Source organism: Ambystoma mexicanum, chromosome 6q (assembly GCF_040938575.1).
Source record: "Ambystoma mexicanum isolate Mex_15411 chromosome 6q, UKY_AmexF1_1, whole genome shotgun sequence".
In the NCBI taxonomy this organism is placed as follows: domain Eukaryota; kingdom Metazoa; phylum Chordata; class Amphibia; order Caudata; family Ambystomatidae; genus Ambystoma; species Ambystoma mexicanum.
Genome location: NC_090937.1, coordinates 19,221,414 through 19,244,093, shown reverse-complemented (window position 1 = coordinate 19,244,093; position 22,680 = coordinate 19,221,414). Strand labels below are relative to the sequence as shown.

Below are 22,680 nucleotides of genomic sequence, written 5' to 3'. Positions count from 1 at the left end.
AGGTTCCACTCATGCAGGAGTTAAAATTTAAAAAGTCTTAAATCCAGCAAAAGAGCTTAGGGTCTCTAAGGTTGAAAGGAATTTGCATAACAATGAACATTCTCCCTAACAAACAGGCTCTTGTGTGACATCTGGGGATAGTATGGAATAGTCATCTGGTTCATCGGGTCTGTGCCAAGTGTTGGGAAAGATTTGAAAGATTTCTCTTTACAGCACCCTTCCTTCCATTTCTATGGACCACCACACCATTTGCTTTTATTCTTGTATCCAACCTGCTCTTTTTGCAGTGCAATGAAGCCTTAAGCTTAACTACACTGGCTTTTTGCTCATCTGTCATGCAGAAACTGAAATGTCCTTCACGCTGTCAGTACTTCCCCCTAGTCTAGTTACTTTAATACTACTTTTGGTAACTTATTATCACTTTGGTAATTTGTTATCATTGTACAATGTACCTTACAGTGCAGTACAATGGGGTACACTTTTTGTTTTGCTCTATGGTATCACTCAGAGGATTGTTGGCTTACTCTAGCTAGGTGTGCCAAATGGACAAGCTGGTGACAGCAGTTACTTTTTGCTATTTTATGGTGTATTTTGTTTTAGGCCTACCAGATTTACCACGTTTTGCTACTAACTGTGGCTAGTGGTCATACATGGCCATGCTCACAAGGTTTTTCGCTTGTTCTTTGGCCATCCATCTTGTGTTTTACCCTTCTTCCTGACTTGTGAGGCCAGGAAAATCCTTATATGGACTTCGTACCCAGGAAAGCAGAGGCTTTTGGCATGCTACTGGAGTTTTGCCACCAGTGGTCCTGACTGGAACACTGCTGGTGTGTGTGTGTGTGGGCTAGATCTGTCATTGGCTGGTGGGAGTTTCAGCTGTTACTTGGCTTTTGGGATAAGAAGAGGACCCATGCACCAACTCTAGGGAGATCTTGGAATAAACCGAAGGAGCCAATAATCCTGTCCAGCTGCAAGACCGCAAAGAGACTGGAGACCCGTTGGAATAAGGCATGGCGACCAACTTCAACTGCTGTCCTGGTAGAGCCCTGTCCTGTGGAAGATGTTCAGCAGTCCTGCGAAGGAGCTGCGACCCTTGGAGTGGAGGGAACATCCATTCTCGACATCAGCTCAGAGTCCTACAAAGAAGACCCTTTGGAGGCACCCCTGGACCGCCTAGTGGCTGACCAGCTCTGAATTTGGGCTACCGGGCTGCAGACGTTGCCATTCTGAATTGAAGCCTGGAACCTGTGGGATCCTCAGCTTATCTTATAAGACTTACCTCTGCAAACTTGCATGGTCCTGGCATCAAGGGGACCCGAGTTAGGAGGTGAAGTATGACTCCAGCAACTGCATCCCTTTGCGTCACCGTGCATCAGTGGTCGTCATCTGAAACTGCTTACCTGTGCCCAGCCTTGTCCTGATAGGGGCCCTACATTGAATTCTTTCGCATTTTTCAACTGGAAGACATTGCACCAGCATTGGTCACCGACCGGAGAAGCTCTCGGACCTGCACCCCCTGGGGATCAAGATCTGAGGCTGACAGTGGGAAAAGCGACATAGGACCTTCTTCAGCAGACCTGCCAAGTCCTACGCAGAATCAGACTACAGGGGTGAGTTGTAGCGATATGTAACTGAACCCCTAACGCCCTCTTAAAAGTTTCAATAACTTGTATAACTTTTGTAACAGTTTGGCTTTGCCATTTCTTGTTCACACAAGCACTCCGAAGGTTGGGGACACATTTGTTTGTTACATTAACCTGTCCCTTAACAATTGGAACTGTTCATTGGACCCCAGATACCCTGCCTTCATTTTTTGTAGCTTCACAAAACTGTATGGAACTTTGATGAACCTTTGGGCACAAGGCCCCATACATCTTATGGATGGACTTCTTCTGACGCTAGTATTGCATCTCTGTGGACCCGTCGTGCTTGTACTAATCTGTACCTTCCTTTTAAGGGTTTTGATCTTTATTTTGCCCTACTCCAGTGATTGTATATATTTTGTAGTCATTTTTCACTGTGTTATTTGGCCAGATGTAAAGAAGTATTTTTAAACCTCTTTGTCTAAGTGCGTTCGTTGACTGTTTCACTGTGTGTGCTCATTGTGGACCCCTTACAAGCTCACCGCCTCTTGAGACTTAGCCTAGACCACTCGCTTTGCAACCCTGAACAGGTTTGGCCACAGCTCCAAGAGTTGTCCCAGTCACAATACTAGATTGTCCTTCTAGACATCTGTCCACCAGGCCACAGTATAGAAAACCAGTCCTAACAATATGTGTTTTCATCTGACAATATTGTGCTAGCCCCTAAGGACCGCCCCCCACAATCCATGTGGTACTACCTCATAAAGAATCGGGGAGGGTTCCCCCCATGGAAATAGCCAGATTCATCACATTATGTAAATGTAGAACAAATATGCAGCAGAAAACAAATGATTGTATAGCAACTCTTACCCGTGTTCGGCAAAGGTACCATGACAGACGCCTCCTGAGCAGGCACGCAGTCATTTATATCCCCATTAAATGGCACTACAACATTATCCCCTCTTCTCTGCTGTATGCGCTCCAATAACTTGTCCAGGTCATCGCCTAGGGATTAAGCGCGTTATAAATAACCAATTGCAAAACGAATTAAAATACACTCAGAATAATAAGCTTGGAACAACACGCTTATAATGCAGTTTAGAACAATATCGATAGTCGAGGACTGCACACATGCCCAAACCACGAGCACACCATTACCACCAAGAATACATTTGGAAAAATATGCTTGGTATGATGCACTTGGAATAACGCATGCAACATTAATTTCAGCACAGTAGCAATACACAGCAGGCTGTGCATACAAAACCACACCCTACTAATAATACCCCAAAGAATACCATGAGAATAATGCACTCAGACTAATAATGCGCTCAGAGTAGTGCATCTGGAATTATAAACTCAGAATGACTTGTTCGGGATCCAATTCAGCACTATAACCAAACGCAACAGACTCTGCATGCAAGCCCACCAATGTGCAACACTCAATCAGAATAGTACACAGAGAATAATATGAACTGGGTAATACGCTTGGAGTAATACACTTTGAAAAGTACACTGAGTAATATAATTCACTACACTAGCCGTAGGTTAGAGTTGGGTTGATTTTCATGTCATAAACTGGTCGACAGGCTAGACTGGTTGACCAATTAAGTTGATCGGCATGTTAGTCTGATTGACCGGCATATTTTTTGAAGCCGTACAGGCCATTTTATATTCACAGATTGCCCAAAAGTGTTTCAGTGGGTATCCTTTTAACCAGTTACATATTTTGTTGTGTTTCACAATAGTGCTAAAACAAGGGAAAAGAGGGGCCAGCATCTCAGGGATGTGTTCACAGGCATTTTCTGGACAGCATAGTGCCGAAGGTGAAACACTGCAATGCGCCCCCTTCTCAACATTACAAAATCTAGTTTTATTACCTTTTAATAAGGTACTTAAAAGTAATAAGTAAACACAGCAAAGTAGAAGACCATATTGCAAACAAATTTACTTTCTTTGTCCTGTGTGCTTTCATATTTTACTGCTGCAAAGGTGTTTACTGCATTTGCGCAATGTATTTTTTGTGATGATTTTGTTCTAAATTGAATGTACAATTAGAGACAATTGCCCCTCTTCCGCCATTGAAAACGTAAATGCATTTTATCTTCTCAACAGTCAGCAACAGCACGTGTAACCAATATCTTGAGGGCAACAAACACATTTGTAAACCACAAATATTTCTTTGTATGGTGAATTCATTTTTGCAACTAAAGCATTTTCACTATCCATCATTTTTGGCTTTGGCAATAACTATAATTTAGTAAGCTATGATTGAGGTTCACACTGTGAACTGAATAATATTTAGGGACTCCCATTTTTGGTAGCTAATGCACAGGGAGATAGAATATCTTTCTGAGGATCACTCACTTTGGTTGGTTAGTGAAGCCTAAATTTGAGCCCAGTCTGTAAATTAGGTGTTAGGGAGTTTTTCAAACAAAAGTCCATCTTATGTAGGACTTTAGAAGACGCACACTCTGGACACAGGGCTCTAACTCTTAGTATAGGCCTGTACCACACAAGTTTTGTTGGTAGCAATGGCTGAGCAGCCAGGCTTATTTTAGTAATGAGGAGGGGCTGTAGGGAGATACAAAGAACTTTGAGTATACACATAGGCCAAAGAAACACTGACACACTAAAGTTATATACAAATAATGGTTTCTTTTATATATTCACTAAGGTAAACGTGATTCTTCAGAAAGATAAGTACTATGACACGCAATAAGTAACTTAGAACTAATGCAATATTTATAGTAAGTAAATCACTTTTGTAATATTTGTAAAATGGCAGTAAGCAATTCAAAGGTAAGTAAAACAACTTTCAGAATATCTGTTTCAGATGAGAATGAATGAATGAAAAAAAAAACATAAAGCATGTAATTTCACAGAGGCCTAAGGCTTTAACAGTCCATCCCGATCTAGTTGTGCGGGTCTCAGTCAGATTGGAGGGTCAAACAAGCAAGGGCAAACTGTAGGAAGTCGAAATGTTCTAGAGGAAGTCTTCAGTAGCAAGAAAGTAACACTTTGTTTGGGAAAAGGTTGAGGGGCTTCAGAGAAGGTTCCCTGTATGCACACAGGTGTTGGGCCTCGGTCGAACGTGTATGGGCAAATTCCCAAACACTCGAATCAACACTTCAGCAACACAGTAGCAGCAAAACAACGCTAGGTAAGTTCTGCCAAGAGTCTCACAGTACCTTAGAAGTGAAGAAAAGGATGCAGCACAATGCTCCAGTAGACCTGGTCACCGGATTCTTCGTCAGGCAGACAAAAGAAGGGACACTGGAATGGACCTGCAGCAGCAGTCAAGTGAAGATACTCCAGGCAAAGGATTATTTGTGGTTCTGTGATGTTGGTGCTCTTTTCAAAGCACAAACAAGGGGGGGTCCTGGGAGTGTCGCTCTACCGGCCTATATACCGGGTTAGAGTCTCAACCAGAGTCTTTAGCTCACCATCCTTTCACAGAAGCGAAATGTCCACTACATATCAGTCTTTGTCCTGCCCAAGGGCAGTCCAGCACCAAAATGCCTGGCAATTCTCTTCTAAACAAGAGTACCAACAGCAACCCCAGACACATGTTTGGGCCTCGTCAGTGAGGTGGAGCTGTGCCTTTCTAAGAACAGTGAGCAAGGGTTCCACGTCTAGATTATACTAGTAACTTAGGGGTCCAAAGCTACTTAATATGCACAAACAAGGGGTGAGGGGTCCTGTGAGTGTCTCTCTACTGGCCTGATCCCGGGTTAGAGGCTCAGCCAGAATCTTTACCTCACCATCCTCTTGCACAGAAGAGAAGTGAAGGACAGTTACCACCCGGTCTCTTCTTCTCGCTTTCTCGGTCCAACACTCTGGTGAGGAGACTTCAAGGAGTGAAATCTTGCCTCTGGAGGTCTGGAAGGAGTCGACCAAAGTTTCAGGAGGATTCTTTTTTCGGAAGACGATGCACTGCAAGGTGTCCACAAGTCCCAGGTTATTGGTGGGTTGCAGACCCTGAAGGTCACAGGTCTAAGGGAGAGAGTAGTCCTTTTTGGGGCTCTCCTGCCACTTGGAAGAAGAGGTCGGACAGCAGCAGTTACTCAGAAGGCATCTCCAGTCGCCTGGAAGTGGCTGCGGGTATCTCTCCTCTTCCTCCTCGTCATTTCTTCAGTTCCAGTGGTCAGCTTGTCTTCAGCCTTAAGATTCATGCCGCTTATGTAGGAACCAAGCCAATCAGCACCCATGCACCATTCAAACTGTGAGTGGTGGCTGTCCTTTCAGGACAGCCAGCCTCCCAGTTGGAACTGGTTCAATGCAGGCACAGCAGAAGACAAAACAGTGGAGTTTTGGAGTCCTCACCTGTTTCCTGTCCACAGACACATTGGCGCCTTGGTGGGCCTCACAAAAGTATCCCGCTGAAGACGAAAGCCAAACCAGCACCTCCCCCAGCTAGCATGGCAGAAGGAGAACCAAGAAAGGACAAGCCATCTTGAACTGCTTTAATGTGTTTACTCAATTCTCTTCTGTCAGCTTGTCATTCTAAACACTCTTCTTATTCTTCTTGATTTATCTGCCACTTTCGACACCATTGACCGCTCTTTGCTCTTGGACTCTTTCCTCTTTTGGTTTTAGGGGTTCTGTCATTTCATGGTTTTCCTCTTATCTAATAGAACCTTTTCAGTTTCGTGTGGTGGAAAGACCTCCTCACTGTTTCCTCTTGAGCACAGCGTTCCCCAGGGTTCAGTCTTGGGTAAGTTTCTTTTTTCACTCTATAATTCTCTTCTTGCTCCTGTGATCTCCTCCTTTGGAATCATTTTTACGCCAATGAAACACAACTTTTTCTATCTTTCTCTTCTTTCACACCTTAAATCCACTCCACTCTTACTTCTTGTCTTTCAGCCATTAAATCTTGGATAGGTTTGCTCTTCCTTACTCTTAACGCTGGGAAAACTGAGGTCTTATTCTTTCCTGCCAGTACATTTGCTCCACCACCCTATATCTCTTTTCCACCATCAACTCTTTCTATTCCCCCCACTGCTCATAATCTTGGTCTCTATCCCGATTCTAATATTTTCTTCACCTATCACTTTTCTTTAACTTCCCATTCTTGTCGTTTTCACTTGCACAACATTTGCAAAGTCCATTCCTCTCTCACTTTTCATGTGACTAAATTGCTTACATCTTCTCTGTTTTCTCGATTCTTTTACTGTTCTGTTACGCTCTTTGGTCTCCCTTTATCTTATCTTGCTCCTCTGAAATCTATCTTCTATTCGCATACTTTGCTTTCCCTCTTACCATGATTCCTTTTGAGTCCCAACTTAAATTTCATTTTCTCGGTTTGGTTTTTAAATCTCTCTATGGGCTTGCTCCAGCCTATCTAGCTGTTCTGCTCTCCTTTTATATTCCTTCTCGCTCTCTTCGTTCTTCTTGTCTTTTTAAGTTGACTGTTGCCTTTCCGCCCTGTGCCCAATCTCGTTTTCGCTCTTTTGAACTTCTTGCTCCTCTCCATTGGAATGCTCTTCTGCTATCCGTTCGATCTATTACTGTTTATTCTTTTTTCCATGTTTCTTTGAAAAATCGCCTACTTCACTGTCCATGATTGTTTGCTCTCTGACTTGATAGTTTAATTATTTTATTCCAACAATTTTGTACTGTTGTTTCTATACTATGTACAGCCCTTTGGATAAAAACGCTTTCTACAAATTAATAGAATACAAATAAAGCAAATGATACAATCTCAAATCAATCCTTAACCACCAAAACTACAATTGGACTACCATCTCCACCATCAAAAAAGAAAACAGATCTCTTGGCCCTTATGTCATCCTTAACAATAGCACTCGCGCCGTTCACCAAACTATATGAAGCACTGAACGACTCAACAAAAGACCAAGCATCTATGCTGGCGCACATACAAACGAGACTCACCTTTATTGAAGGATATATAACAGCAAAGGAACGCACCCACCAACCGTTAGAGCAACCTCTACAGCAGTTAGACCATTTTGCAGCTCGTCCAAAGTGCTCGAGATCTACCCAAACTGAGGCACCAGTTTTTAAAACCTTTAACTTCACAGGGGCCTCGGCCATACCAACAGCGATAGACCACTCTAACAGTGATGAAAAGGCTCTACTAGACTCTCCAACAAGTACAACACAGAATGTCACTACAAATAAGCCTCGGGTAACGAAGCAAAAAGAAAAAACAAACTCCTCGAACATCAAACTACAGTTAGATCACGAAAACAAGTCGAATAATATTATTGAAAAAACAAGACCCGACCTCCACTCAAAAAACGGATGTGCATCTGGGTCAGCAGACCGATTCATTCAAAAAGACGACCCCGCTTTGAGAGGCACAGCAAAGAGAAAAACGAGTAAGCCTACAACCAGACTAAAAACCAACGAAAGCTACCAGCCAGCTTCCCTTAAACAATCTTACCTACATTTCGAGCCGAAACTAATTGACCACACTACTCTCCTACCACCGAAGTCCCCAACAATACCGAGCGAGGAAAAGAAGGCCGTAGAAGATACCGTGTGCTCAATTACTGAAAGGGAGTTGATGGACGTAGCTCTAAACACAAGAGAAATGTGTGAGGATTGGGAAGAGGAAGACCAGACGCCGGTGAAAAAAAGAAAGAGAAACGCAAATAGTCAATCCCCATTGGTTCTGGCCGACCTCTCGGACGAGAAACAAAAAAAAGAAAACAGAAAAAATACAAGAAATAACAAACCATCAGCTCAAGAGCCAGCAAGTCCAATTTTTCTGACATTGGAGGAAAAAAAACTAAAACTTTTGGAAAAAAATAAACATAGAGAAACTTCCCAGTACTCGCCTACAAAGAAAATGGAAACGCTCCGAGCACGGGACAACTTTAGATCACCTCCTTCTAGGAGGACGCAACCGTCGAGTCAGGACGCTAAAAACACATCACAGGAACGACCATTAGCGCTCACCTCACGTTGGCGTTCCAGAGTGCACAAAAGTTCACAAAAAGATGAGCGTACACCCTCAAAAACAAGAAGTCCAAAAAGATTCCATAAACTAGAATACAGACCGAGATCTTCATCCCCATCAAACCACCACTGTACGCCAAGGTCCAGAGGACGCAGAAACCAGAGGCACCCTCCTACACAGAGGGGTAAAAGTAAGGACCACCGAAGAAGAAGAGACCTCATAAACCGACTGATAGGGTCTACAAAGACTCGCTCCTTCACTCTGAAAAGCATCTGGAAGGAAGATCCATCATTCATCCTAAACAGAAAAACGATTCTAAAAATACTACACCTAGTCCCAGCTTTAAAAACTCTATCCACAGATGACATTACAATTGTGGAATTCAGGGAAAAAAAACGAGTGGATAGTGTCTACTTACACATTCAATCTGAAACCATCAAATCGGCTTTAACTAAAGAAAAAAACAAATTGAGAGCGCTGGGCTATGACCTCACAGATTACATAAGACCCAAAGAGCGCACTGATTCTAAACAAGACCCACCGAACTACCCAGTGAGATGCCCCCAGGAGAAAAAGACGAAAGACCATGTAAAGAGCGAACCTACATACCGGAATGACCAGGCCCCGGTACTGAATGACAAGCACCTTCCAAGATCGACTACACGAAAGCAGACCGAGTTCCACCGGCCAAGCTCTCTAGAATTGGAAAGGGTACCTTCGGGCCCCCAAAAAAATTGGTTCATCACAATTGAGCAAGATATTCCGCTAAAAGGAAAAGAAAAGCTAAACTGGGAGAAGAAGCAACAAAGTACAAAGGAAGAAGTCAATCGTTGGGCATGGCTGCCCAAAGCATTAGCAAAAAACTACAATCAATAGCAATTAAACAAATGCCAGCTAAATAAGAGGTACTCAGGCCATTTACTGAACATAGATTCGGAGATTAACATAACCCTAGGTTCGTGGAACACCCGAGGCTTCTCCCATTTGATGAACTCCTCAGACGTTAACCTAGGATCCGCAGATATTTGGTGTCTACAAGAAACCTGGATCCAACACAAACCGTCGATAGAAGGTTATACGATTGCTTTTTCACCAGCTATGAAAGGAATATCGGGGAGACCAAGAGCAGGCTTACTCACAGCAATAAGAATCGGAGCTGACTTTCACCTTCTCAAAGTGTTAAAGACAGAGCCGCACATCCTGGCAACGTTGATACAGAGAAGTAACAACCAAAACAATCTGGATAAAAGAAAAAAAACGATATACCTCCTGATTAACTTATACTGGAACCCGGTAGAATGTGAAACAGACACCTTTCTATTGAAAATCGAAAACCTTTTAAAAGACGCCTTATCAAACGACCTAGTGGAAAGTATAGTTATTTGCGGAGACCTAAATGTCAACATCAAGAAGAATGGACAGGAGTCTTACCAAACAAAACCAAATCGGCCACAATTGCCGTAAAACTCACAAGACAGAGGAAACAAATGGTCAAATCTGATGGACAACAATGATCTACACAACGCACACTTCTTGGGAAAAGCATCGCAACCGACTATCCCGACCTGGGAATTAGCCGGAAGGAGCGCCACCTTAGACCACATCTATCTGTCCAGAAATCTCCTCCCGCTGGTCACCGGCTTTGACATCACTAGAACACTTAATAGTGACCACAACCTCCTGAAACTGACATGGTCAGCTCATTGCTTTAAAAAGCACGAGAGTGACGTGGCGCTGAGATCGACCAACATGGAGACCTATGCAAATTCCACGCGCTTAAGGATGAACACCTCAGCAGTAATGACACTAACCTCTAACTACTGCCAAATAAAAGCACAGGCAAATGCTAAAGAAGAGAAACTTCTTATGGACTACTGCCCATTACTCCAACCATATTACATTAAAAAGACAGGAAACAGGAAACAAGCAAAGACCAACCATTATAACAACGAAACCCTCAGGAACAAAAGACGGGAGATGAGAAGAGCTGTGAGAAGGGCCAGGAGCTCACCATCACGCGTTAACGTTGAAACAGCTTCGAAAGCCACTAAAGCCTATAAGACCTGGTTGAAAGGCTTTAGATTACAACTTTACCAAGACGACTCAGAACAAATGCTGCGAGTGCTGGCCGGTAAGCAAACAAAATCATTCTGGTCGCTGGTCAATTCTAACACCTCATCAAGAAAAGACGCCTTAACATCAAGCGTAACAGAAGAAGCTTGGATAACACACTTCGCCACCCTTTTTGGCCCAGTGGACAACGAGATAAAACCCAGGAAAAATAGACCTAACCGATGGGCAATAGAACCTGACCCACTCAGCATTGAAGATAAAATTAAGAGCCTCAAATCATCACGAGCTCCGGGTCCTGATGGTCTGTCGAATATGGATTTAAAATCTAACCCAAAAGTCTGGTCAACTTTAATAGCCGAAATTTTCAAATCCTGTACAAACTCTACATCTGTTCCGAAGTCCTGGAAAACAGCCAATGTAGTCCCCATCTATAAATCTGGAGACAGAAGCGATCCCAACAACTATCGCCCAATAGCATTGTTGGACTGCATTGGCAAACTCTTCGGTTCATTTTTACTGGACAATTTCAAAACCTGGATAGAGTCCTCTGAAGGATGGGATAACTTTCAAACAGGGTTCAGGAAAAACTTGAACACCATGGAGAACATTTTCACCATTAACATCTTGAAAGCCAGAGTGCAGGAAGGAGCCCCTCCCCTTTGCATGGCATTTATCGACTTATCCAAAGCCTTTGATAAGGTAAACAGAGAAAAACTTTGGATAAAACTTGCCAATTGGAACTGCCCCGAGAACCTTTTAGACCCAATTCAAGAACTTTACTCGGAAACATCCATGAGAGTCAGACTGAATGGCACTGGGCTACTATCGGCAGTGATAGGAACATCTAGCGGAGTTAAGCAAGGATGTCCTCTGACACCGGCACTTTATAACGCCTATACTGGTGATTACCAACACGCCGAAAAGAACGTTAAAGCTTTCCCGCCCTCCATAGGATCCGAGAAAGTCAGCAGATTATTCTATGCGGACGATATAATCCTTATTGACCAGACAAGGATAGGGTTACAGCGAAAGCTAGACAATCTGAATGAATATCTCCATATCAACGACCTTGAGAGCAATACCACAAAAACTAAAGTGATGCGACTAATGAAAGCGGCCAAACGCAAAACTTCAAAGGCTTGGTTTTTTAACAACATTCGGCTGGAAGAAGTCGACACCTTCAGATACCTGGGTACGATGTTCAGCAACAACAGAAACGAGCAACCTATGCTAGACCTACTGACCAACAAACAGAAAACTTTACTAAACCAACTGATTATAGAGGACAAAAAATTTGGCCGCTTCTCAATAAAAGCGGCGACAAATTTTTACAAGATGAAAGTGGTGCCAGCACTCACCTATGGGACAGCTGCATTCTTTGGTATTCCTGATTCAACATGGCCCAAATTGGAAGGCGCACTCTGGAAAAAAGTGCTCCGTTTACCACCCTCGATTCCAATAGCCTTGATAAGAAGGGAATTGGGCCTCACTTCTCTACTAGGAATAGTATCCATCAACACCTTGATGTTTTACAGAGAAGTCAGATTATCGGCGGAGAAAATATATGCACTGATTCGAGAGGAAATTGGAAAAGGGTCTAACAAAACTCTCAAAACCTGGTGGGAAAAAAATCAAAAGCTCCTTGTTACAATTGGAAGCTCAGACGAGGAGCTTTTGGCAAACCCGAAGAGAACGGCTAAAAAACTCAAAGATCTAGATTGGTGTGAGACCCAACAAACATCAGCAAACTACAAATCAGTAGCCCACTTGCCGGCGTTTGCCCAAAAACTGAACGAACCTATCGGCTACCTACTTCAATTTCCGAATAAGATCTACCGAGCCACCTTCCTAAGAGCAAGATTAAACATTCTAAAGACCAACGAGATACTGAAAATTAGAGGAAAATCCAAATCCGATGGCTGTAGATTCTGCCGGAATCCCGAGCTAAAGGAAAGTCTAAGACACCTGATCATCCATTGCCCAGGGACTGTTAGCAAACGGAAAATCCACCTGGACCACCTTTACTCAAACTTTTCAAAGATGGACGAGGACTACTGGTGGGCGCACTTGATGAATGGGCTAAGTCGCAGACCGGTCATCGCGGTGGTAAACTTTATACACAGTCTGAAGTTGGACGCCATCGGGGAAGGTTCAGAGAGCCCTTAAAAGACTTAGCCCGTTTTTGGTGAGAATCTAAGAAAAAAAAAAATAAATCTCACCTCCACTTTTGTAAAAACTGCTAACAACAGTTAAACACAATAAAAATAAATAAATAAATACAGATACAAACTGGGGAAAGAAGAACACTGTCACCATTTGGGTGAATGGTGACCCTTCTGTGCACTACCGTGGCTGTAAGTACAGCCTGGGAGTAAAAATTGCACAAACGTATCTATGATAAAACCACTGCCAACATCCATTCAGATTAGCTTGTCACTGTAACCAAAACGTTACAGGAGCAATGAGAAAAGGGATGCTGTGTAACCCCTCAGCACTCGACATAAGGTGGGGTGTGGTGATCTCACAATAGAAAAGATAGGATGGATACTAAATATCCCCCTGCCCTTGGGAGCATGTGTTCCCACGAAGAAAATAACCGAAATAAAAAGGCAAGCCCAAAGGGCTCCCAGCAACACTGCACAGAGTGCTGTGTGCGGCAAAAGTCAATGACGGATGCAACAAAACCCGGAGGAAAGCATTACTGCAAGAGAAAGGTATAAAAAGAAATATAAAAGGATCCCAATTATAGGGTAAAGAACGAGTGAGTGTGGAAAAAGGTAACCACTCACACAGGAGAACAGACCAAGAATCCAGTAGTCCAGCAAAAAGTGCTGTGGGACTCGCATATGAAGGGGATTTAACAGCAAAAGGAAAATTTACTTAACATTAGGCACTGAATCACATTTATTCCCAACACAGTTGGTACATATAGGTGTTAATGGAAGCCTTCTTTGGTTTTTACCTTTGTACTATGTTGACTTAGTCACCTGTGAAAGAGAATGCGTAAAACGGTCACCTGCCTGTACTCCTTGTTTTAATCAGCATGGATCTTGTTATGCACATATCCCATTGCTGATCACACAAAATGTGTGCTTCTTAAGGCAGCTCCCACTGAAAATAGTTACTGCCATTCACCCACGCACAGTTGTGCATGCAGTCATCTACCAATAATTACTCCCTATTTAAAATTCTCTACTGACAACGACGACATAGTAAGCATATGCTTAACAGATTGTCTTCATGTTTCTTTCTTTGCCTTAAGAAAAAGGGATAAATAGGAACAGGACTTATAGGTTAGTCTTGGAGCGCTGCCTGGCCCGATCCTGCTCCCTGCGTAGCCACCCACTTTTCCAAGAAACAGCCCCAGGGTCTGTTTGGTGCACCCATGTACAGAGACGGAAAACTGCATAGACTCAGCCAAAAGTACAGACATTTGTATTTTTGGTTAGGTTGGACTGTAGGTCAGAGTCACTGTGGGGGCATAGCCAACAAATAATTTGTATGGATTATTGTACTGCAAGAGAGCTTTCAGTGTTCTTTGCTTTACTTCCTTAAAACTGCAATGCACCATAGCTGATCATTCTTCCCCACAAAGAGTTCCGTTTTTGGAGTAACTACTGGCAAACAGTGACTGTGCGTGTGCCTTGTGAAGCATGGGCTAGTTAGTGGATTTTAGTGTGTGTGTGTGTGTGTGTGTGTGTGTGTTTCTCAAAGATGCCATGCAGGTGACACCATTCATTATAAACACAAACTTCTAACATCACCCACCAACATTCCCCACTTGCTGCGCTATTGAGATTCCATGCATGTTTGATTACATGCATTTACAACACACCCCTTCATTCAAAATAATAAAAAGAACTTTACTAAAATGGTGATTTAAATTTAGTGATCTCTAAACCTCAGGAAATCATTAAGATAATCATGTTAACCTATATTTGTTTCTAGGGCTACAAGAATAAAATACTATTCGAATGGATTGTGTCCTCCAACGTATTCCACATCTTTGACATGTAATGTCCACAGCTGTGCACTTTGGAAACTTTTTCGGCAGAGGGCGGGCGTCCTGCGTAGAAGGCCTCCCTTGAGGGCGACGTCACCGGATGTTATAAATAGGACGCACAGCGCCTGTAGCCTCAGTTTCATTTTTTTCCGCAAACGTGTTTGCTTCGGAGACTTGGCGCACCTTGTGTATTCTTTGTGAATATGTCTTCTTCTTCAACCCCTCCGACTCCGCGGTCTGGCTTCAAGACTTGCCCAGACAGCCAGTCAAAAATGTCAATTACCGACCCGCATCTCATTTGTTTGTGTTGCTTGGGTGAGAGTGGAAGGGGAAAGCTTCATATAGGTAGGGGTTCGAAACCCAGTAAGTCCCATAAATCCAAGTCCAAAGGGATGTCCACTGACGATTCGAGGGGCGACTCTCCGCGTCGGGAGGAGTCCCGGGGGGGGGTCTCGGGCCCAGAGTGGTTCCCGCCATTCGTCCTCGTCTCGGCGTTCTAGGAAGCGCCTTCACCGGTCACCTTCCCTGTCCTCCTCGGAGGATGGTGCCGCGAGGAAAGTGACTTGCCCGACGAAGTCCTCGACTCCGGAGGAATGGGCTGCCTTTAGGGAGCAGATGTTAGCGATTTTCCAATCACAGGGCACAGTTCCGTCCGTGCCTTCTGATGAAGCTGGCAAGGAACGGTCTCGTACTGTGGCTCGCACGCCTTCAGGCTCGGGTCCTCGACGCGAAGCTCATCGGGAACCTTCGAGGTCCTGTTCGGACAAGGCTCAGGATAGTTGCAAGAGACGTGCTTCCAGGTCTTGGTCCTCGTCTCCAGTGAGAAAATTGGTAAGGGCTCAAGGTTGGCGTCGGCGCTGTGTCCGTTGGCTAACAACATCGAATCTTTGCCTTTGTTCCCGCCGTCGGCGCCATTATGGACGTTGACGCCAAAGGCACTCTCGATGCCGAAACCTTTGGCGCCCTCGACACATTTTGGGGCTTTTTGCCCGAAATGTACCGTTGAAGATCGCTGATACTGTCGATCCTCCAAGGAAGGCTACTTCTAAGTCTGTGAGGCCGGTGGTGGACTCCAGACCCTCGTCTAACTCGAGGCAGGGCTTTTACCTCCCTCTGGATGACATATATGAGGAGGAGGAAAGGTCAGACTTTGATATGGACCCTGTTGAGCCTGATGTGGCTCCTGTCTTTTCTGGAGACAGTCAATTGGAAGAGTTTAGGCAAACTCTTCATGATGCCAGTGGGTTGGACACTTCTCCAGAAGTGGAAACTGGCAGGCCTGAGCCTGGGGCTCATGCAGAGTCGCCCTACAGGCACCTCATGGCTAGGGTCACAGAGTATCTGGGCTGGTCCAGTCGTCCTGAAGCTTTTGTGCAAGATGATAGAACAGACATTTTAGATCAAGATCCATCCTCTGACCCGTTGTTACCTTTTCATCTGACATTGCAGAAAAGGGTGGCGGCTGCTTGGCAGTTACCGGTATCTCTTCTGGCTGTTAACAAATCGTTGACCAGAAAATTACTGCCCTTCCCGTAGTGATCCCAGTTACCTTTCGTCCCACGCCACTTCCGAGAGTTTGATGGTTCAGGCGGCTACAGCCACCTCGAGGCAGGCGGCGTACCCTACCATACCTCCTGATAGGGACCACAAACGCGTCAACGGTTTGGCACGCAAGGTGTTTTCTGCGGGGAGTATGGCGTTGAAGTCAGCCTACTCCACTTGTGCCTTGGCAAGATTTCTCTTGTGGCTGAGCATATTCCCGAGTTGGAAGAAAGGGATTGGTTCTTTGCTCTCGTGCAAGATGGTAAGGATGCCATGTGTGAATCCCTTCAGTCGGGTTTGGACATGGCCGACCGTGTTAGCCAGTCCATGGCTGCGAGCACCATTACACGCAGATTTGAGTGGTTGCGGAAGTCTGGGTTTGCTCCGGATGTGCAAGCCCGTCTTTTGAACATGCCCTTTGATGGCGCGCATTTGTTTGGCAGCAATGCTGACGAGAGCCTTGAGAGGTTGCAGACCTCAAAAGCTGCGGCCTAGGGGACAGCAGTGGAGGGGAGGTTCTTTTCGTTACTACTCCTTCTTTGGTAGAACGAGAGGAGCCGCCAGTCAATAGAGGTGCCAAAGCCGCTGAGGCAGCTGCCTCTTTGCCATCAGGCGCTGCCGCAGCCGCTCCAGAAGAGTCATGAGGTCATGTCCCATGGTTCGCTGGTAGGGGGCAGACTGTCTCAGCATCTCGAAGAGTGGCGAGCCATTACTTTGGAAGTGTGGATTCTGGATACAATCGCCCACGGCTACTGCCTTCCCTTCCTAAAGCGGCCTCACGACAATCCACCGGGGAATCTCTCTTTGAAGCTTCTCGATACGCTCCTTGTGCAGGAGATCTTGACCCTGCTAGAGAAAGGCGCTATAGAACTGGTGCATGTAGCGGAGAAGAACAAAGGATGGTATTCCCCTTATTTTTTGATCCCAAAGAAAGATGGGGGATTGAGACCCATACTGGACTTGCGTTGGTTTCACAAACGTCTCAGGAAGGACAAGTTCAAGATGGTCAATCTTTCTCAAGTCTTCCAGGCCCTTTAACTTCAGGATTGGTTGGTGTCTCTGGACCTACAGCATGCTTACTTAAATGTGCGATTCATCCCAAGCACAGAAAGTACCTGAGGTTTGCGGCTGGTGACTCGCACTTTCAGTTTCGTGTCCTGCCATTCGGATTGACCTCTGCCCCGAGGGACTTCACCAAGCGAATGGTGGTGGTGGCAACGTATCTCAGACGAGGGGGGATTCATGTCTACCCATACCTGAACTGGCTGATCTGTGCACGCTCTCCCGGGCAAGCATTGGCTCACCCCGGTCTCACTTGCTGCTCCCTCCACAAGCTGGGCTTCTCCCTCAATTTCAAGATGTCGCATCTGACACCTTCCCAACAGCTCCAGTACATCAGGGCTGTGTTGGACATGTCCTTGGGGAAGTGCTCGCCTCCCAAGGTGAGGGCTCATCACATTGTGCAGATGGTGGACAAGTTTCAACATGCTCAGAGTCTTCCAGCTTTCGAATTATTAAGGTTCTCCAGCATGGGGTCTGGCATGGATTCACATGCTCATGAATATTCCCCGTCGTCAGGCTGGGAATCCTCGGTAAAGAAAAAACCAGTATCAGTTTCGTTTCTGATCTGTCTTTCGTAGTACTAACCAATCACTGGTCTCTGCGTCATACTGACCACAGCCAATGACTGCCCTCTACCTAAGCACCGCCTCTGGCAGCCATCTTCAGATTTTTACCGCACGTTCATGTGTTGGGATCCTCGTGCTATTGCTCTCGAGCTATTTTTTCACGTTTTATCTCAAAAACTTCGTTTTTTCGGTCAAAAGAGCCTCAAGCTCCACCGACTCTCCATCCGATCAACGGGGACCCATGTCGGATTCGTCTGCGCCCCTCAAGGGTGAAGATTCCGTCGAGCTACGCTTTTGGAGGACTGCAGAAGTTTCTCAGGCCCGGACATGGCCCAGGAGAAGGGAAGCTCGACGCCCGGAAAGCTGTTCAGGGTCTGCCCTGGATGCCAGCTGCAGAACGTCTTTAAGGAGGACGAACACTCCTTTTGTCTCTACTGCTTACATGAGGACAAGACGCACGTGGAGAAGGACTGTGCGTTTTGCGGCAATATGTCGGAGCGGACCATGAAGGACCGCCATCAACGTCTCGCCAACTGGCTGGAAGGTAAGAGCCCGTCAGGCGAGAAGAAGAGGAAGAAATCCTAGCGGTCTTCTAAAACCTTTGAGGACGCCCCGGCGACGGGGGTCCAACACAAGGCCAAGCACCGCGAGTCCGCTGGCACCGGGAGCGCCGAACGGTCGGGCTCTACGGGCGCCAGGCAGGGCGCACCCTCCCCGGCACCTTCAGCCACGAGCCAACGCTCTGGGTCGGGTAAGAGGAAGGGCGAGCACCCGGCGAAGCTCCTGGAGAGGCCCCGGTCGAGCTCGAAGGCCCCATCGGAGGGGGAGCGAGGCAGTGTCCCCCCCCTCAAGGATAAGGCGGTGAGCGCACCTAAGGTGGTGAAGGCCTTAATCCATCCGGCCAAGCCCTCTATCGAAACTGTTGCGGCGGCCCTGGCTCAGCCTGTGGAGGCTACACCAGTGGTGGCGACCTCGGGGCTCAGAGTCTCCCTGCCACCTCGGAGGGAGTCCTCTTTTGTGCCCATCGATAGGACCCCTGTGAAATCCCCGGCGGGGAAGAAAAAGGGGGGCAGGGCGTCGTCGTAGATTCGGCTTCAACCTCGGAGGAGGAGCTGATCGAGGTCTTAAGCCAAGGCCTTGGCGTGGAAGAAGACCGGCCCGTCGGAATGGATCCCGACGCAGGTGACGACGACATCGTCGAGGGTGCCGACGGGGCCCCTGGTCGCCCGTCGGATTCCCCTCTGCCGGCGCCGCAAGACAACTCGGCGGCCATTTTGTGGGCTATACAGTCCTTATGCTCAGAGATAAGGACGAGACTGCCTTTGCCGACGGAGGAACCTCTCCCGTCGGGGGATCCTGAACCGGGACCTTCTGGTGTTCCCCTGCCCAAGAAAAGAAGGATTCACCCATCGCGCCCCGTCCAGCCCTCCTCCCCGTCCACCCGAGGGGATGATATGGGGACTGACACGGCAGCGACGGGTACGGACGACGAGGTATACGACGAGGATCTACCGTCGTCACCTCCCACCAGGGCTTCTCCGCCCGACGAGATTGGATCGTTCCACTCCATGATCGCCAGGGCATCCGAGCTTTTCCAACTCTGCCCTGAGGAGAAGAAAAAGGAAGGATTCCTTTATCAACGGCGCGAGGCCAAGAGGAAGACGGTCCTCGCGCTGCCTCTACTGGACGACATTTGGGATGAGGGCCTCGCCCTCCTCAAGAACCCTTCCACGACGCCAGCTAGAAGAGACCGGTATGAGAAGAAGTACCGGGTCCCGGACGCGGCCCCCCTGTGCCTCCGGGCGCAGCCTACCCCGGACTCCGTCGTCTCCGCGGCAGCCAGGAAGAAAGCGGGGGGGTGCGGCCTCCACATCGACTTCCCCACCGGACGGCGAGGGAAAGAAATTGGACACTATGGGACGCAGGGTCATCTCGTCTGCAGCGACGACGATTAAAGCGGCCAACGCCTTGGCTATCGTGGCCCGCTACGACAGGGAGCTATGGTACAAACTGGCTCCCCTGCTGGACTTCCTACCGGACGACAAGAGGGCGGATGCCCTGGAGATCCTACAGGAAGGTGAGGTGGCGTCGGACCACGCCATCACGATTGCGACGGACATCGCCGACACTGGGTTTCGCCAGTTGGGCAACGGCGTGTGCCTTAGGCGGCGTGGATGGCTCAAGGCTACGGACTTCCGTCAAGACGTACAGACCAGAGTCCTGGACATGCCGTTCGATGGGACCAACCTGTTTGGGAAAACAGTGGACGATTCCCTTCAGGCCATTAAAGCGGACACTGAGACGGCCCGGGCCCTGGGGGTTCTGCAGCAACGACGGACGCCCTTTCGGAGCAGCGGAGGCAAGGGCGCCTCCAAAGGTTCCGGCGGCGGTTTCTCCACCTACCGTCAAGCGGGCCGCTCGTCGTCTCAGGAGGCCTACAGAGGACGAGGCAATTCTGGCGGACCCCGCCGTCGTCGCCAAGGAGGTCAGGGCGGCAAAGCCTCGTCGAAACGGGATTGAACCGGCCGTGGGGTCGGGCCCCCACCGAAGCACCCGGTGGGAGGCCAGCTGGCGAGCTTCGTCAGCGTGTGGGAGTCCATCTCCACCGACCGTTGGGTGCTGGACGCCTTAGCCCGGGACAACGCGCTCGAGTTTCAAAGAAGGTGCCCGCGCGTCCCCCCCCCCCGTGGCCAGGAAAGAGCCTCACGTCCCTCAGCTTCTCCTGGAGGTAAGGGCGGTGCTCAGGAAGGGCGCCATCAAACTCGTCCCAAAGAGGCTTCGGGGCTCCGGAGTTTACTCGAGATACTTCCTCGTGAAGAAGAGGGGAGGATGGCGCCCCATCCTAGACCTGCGACGTCTGAACAAGTTCATCAAGGCGCAGAAGTTCCGGATGGTCACCCTCCAGCACGTCCTGGGTCAGCTGGAGGAAGGAGACTTCCTGTCGTCGTTGGATTTGGAGGATGCCTACTTCCATATTCCCATCCTAAAGGGGCACCGAAAATTCCTCAGGTTTGTGGTCCAAGGGCGTCACTACCAGTTCAAAGCCCTCCCCTTCGGACTACGGTCGGCACCCAGGGTATTCACCAAGTGCCTTGCACCGGTGGCGGCGCAGCTGCGCCGCGAGGGGATCCACGTCTACCCCTACCTGGACGACTGGCTCACCCGAGCCAAGACGAGGGAGCTCGCCGTGGAGCACACGGCAAGGACCGTCCAACTTCTCACGGACCTGGGATTCTCCGTGAACTACGCCAAGTCCCACCTGGTACCCGCGCAAATCGCACTGTTTCTGGGAGCGAAGCTCGACACAGTGTCCCTTCTGGCCTCCCCGTCGGAGGAAAGGACCAGGTCCATCCTGGGCAAGATACAGCGGATGTTGGTTTCCGACGCGGCCAAGGTGAGGTCCATCAAGTCCCTCCTCGGAATGATGTCTTCTTGCATCTACCTCGTTCCCATGTGCAGGCTCCGGATGCGCCCGTTGCAGGAGTTCCTGGACGCGCGCTGGATCCAAACGACGGGCGGCTTCGAGGAGAGGATCACACTCGACGAGAGTTTCCACCGAGCGGTCCGGTGGTGGGGCACCCGCGCGCATCCGACGGCGGGCATGGACTTCCAGACCCCAGACCACCAGGAGACAGTGACCACGGATGCCTCCCTGGAAGGGTGGGGAGCGCACACCGAAAATCTGCACGCGAGAGGCCTTTGGCTCCCGACGGAGAAGTCCCTCCATATCAACGTCCTGGAGCTCCGTGCAGTGTTCTGGGCCCTCAGGTCCTTCCTTCCGTCCCTCAAGGGCAAGGTGGTGAGGATCTTCACCGACAACACCACCACCATGTTTTACATCAGGAAACAGGGCGGAACCAGGTCCCCAGCACTGTCCAAGGACGCGCAGGACCTGTGGCATTGGGCCGTCGCCCAAAGGAAGTTTCTGGTGCCGTTTCATCTGGCAGGGATAAAAAACACCATCGCCGACTCACTCAGCAGGGAGCTGCGCTCGTGCCACGAGTGGGAACTACGGCAGGATCTAGTGGATCGCCTCTTCCGACGGTGGGGCACACCCCAGATCGACCTGTTCGCGACGGCGACAAACTCCAAGTGCCGGAGGTTCGTCAGCAGGTTTCCCCAGGCGAGGAGCATGGGCGATGCTTTCTCGTTCCCCTGGGAGGGCCTGCTTCTCTACGCGTTCCCTCCTTTGCCACTGCTAATCCGGCTCGTCAACCAGCTCAAGAGGTCACGGTGCAGGATGATCCTCGTCGCACCTGCGTGGCCGAGGCAGATATGGTTCCCGGACCTTCTGGACTTGTCAGCGTCCCCGCCAATCAAGCTGCCGGTGGACGCGGATCTACTCTCCAGGGAAGGAGGCGCCATCCTCCACCACAACCCGAAATCGCTGAACTTGCAGGCCTGGCTCCTGCAGCGCTAGAGTTTGGAGGATACGACATACCGGCCGACTGCAGAGAGGTTCTTGCAAAGGCCAGGGCGTCCTCGACTCTTAAATGCTACGGACACAAATGGAAGAGGTTCTCTGTCTGGTGCACGCACAGAAGATTAACCCTCTACGGATTACGGCTCCTCAGGTACTGCCGTACCTGCTGACGCTGGCCAAAGCTGGTCTGGCACACGCGTCCATCAAGATTCATCTTGCTGCGATCTCCCGATACACCAGAACCACGGGGCGGACGTCCTTGTGGTCTCATCGTCTGGTGAAAGAGTTCATGAAGGGACTGTTCAGATCGTTCCCGCCGGTGAAGGCTCCGGCCCCGGCGTGGGAGCTCAACGTGGTGCTGACCAAGCTCATGGGACCTCCGTTCGAGCCTCAGCACTCGGCCCCGTTGAAGTTTCTGTCGTGGAAAACAGCGTTTCTTGTGGCCATCACCTCCGCACGACGGGTGGGAGAGATCCAGGCCCTTTCCTGCAAGGCCCCGT

General features: G+C 48.3%; 1 protein-coding gene across 4 annotated transcripts in view; it reads left to right on the top strand.

Annotated features, from left to right (window-relative positions):
- HELQ (helicase, POLQ like) overlaps positions 1–22,680 on the top strand; it is a 938,511-nt gene that overhangs the window by 863,838 nt on the left and 51,993 nt on the right. The gene's annotated exons all lie outside the window — the stretch shown is intronic.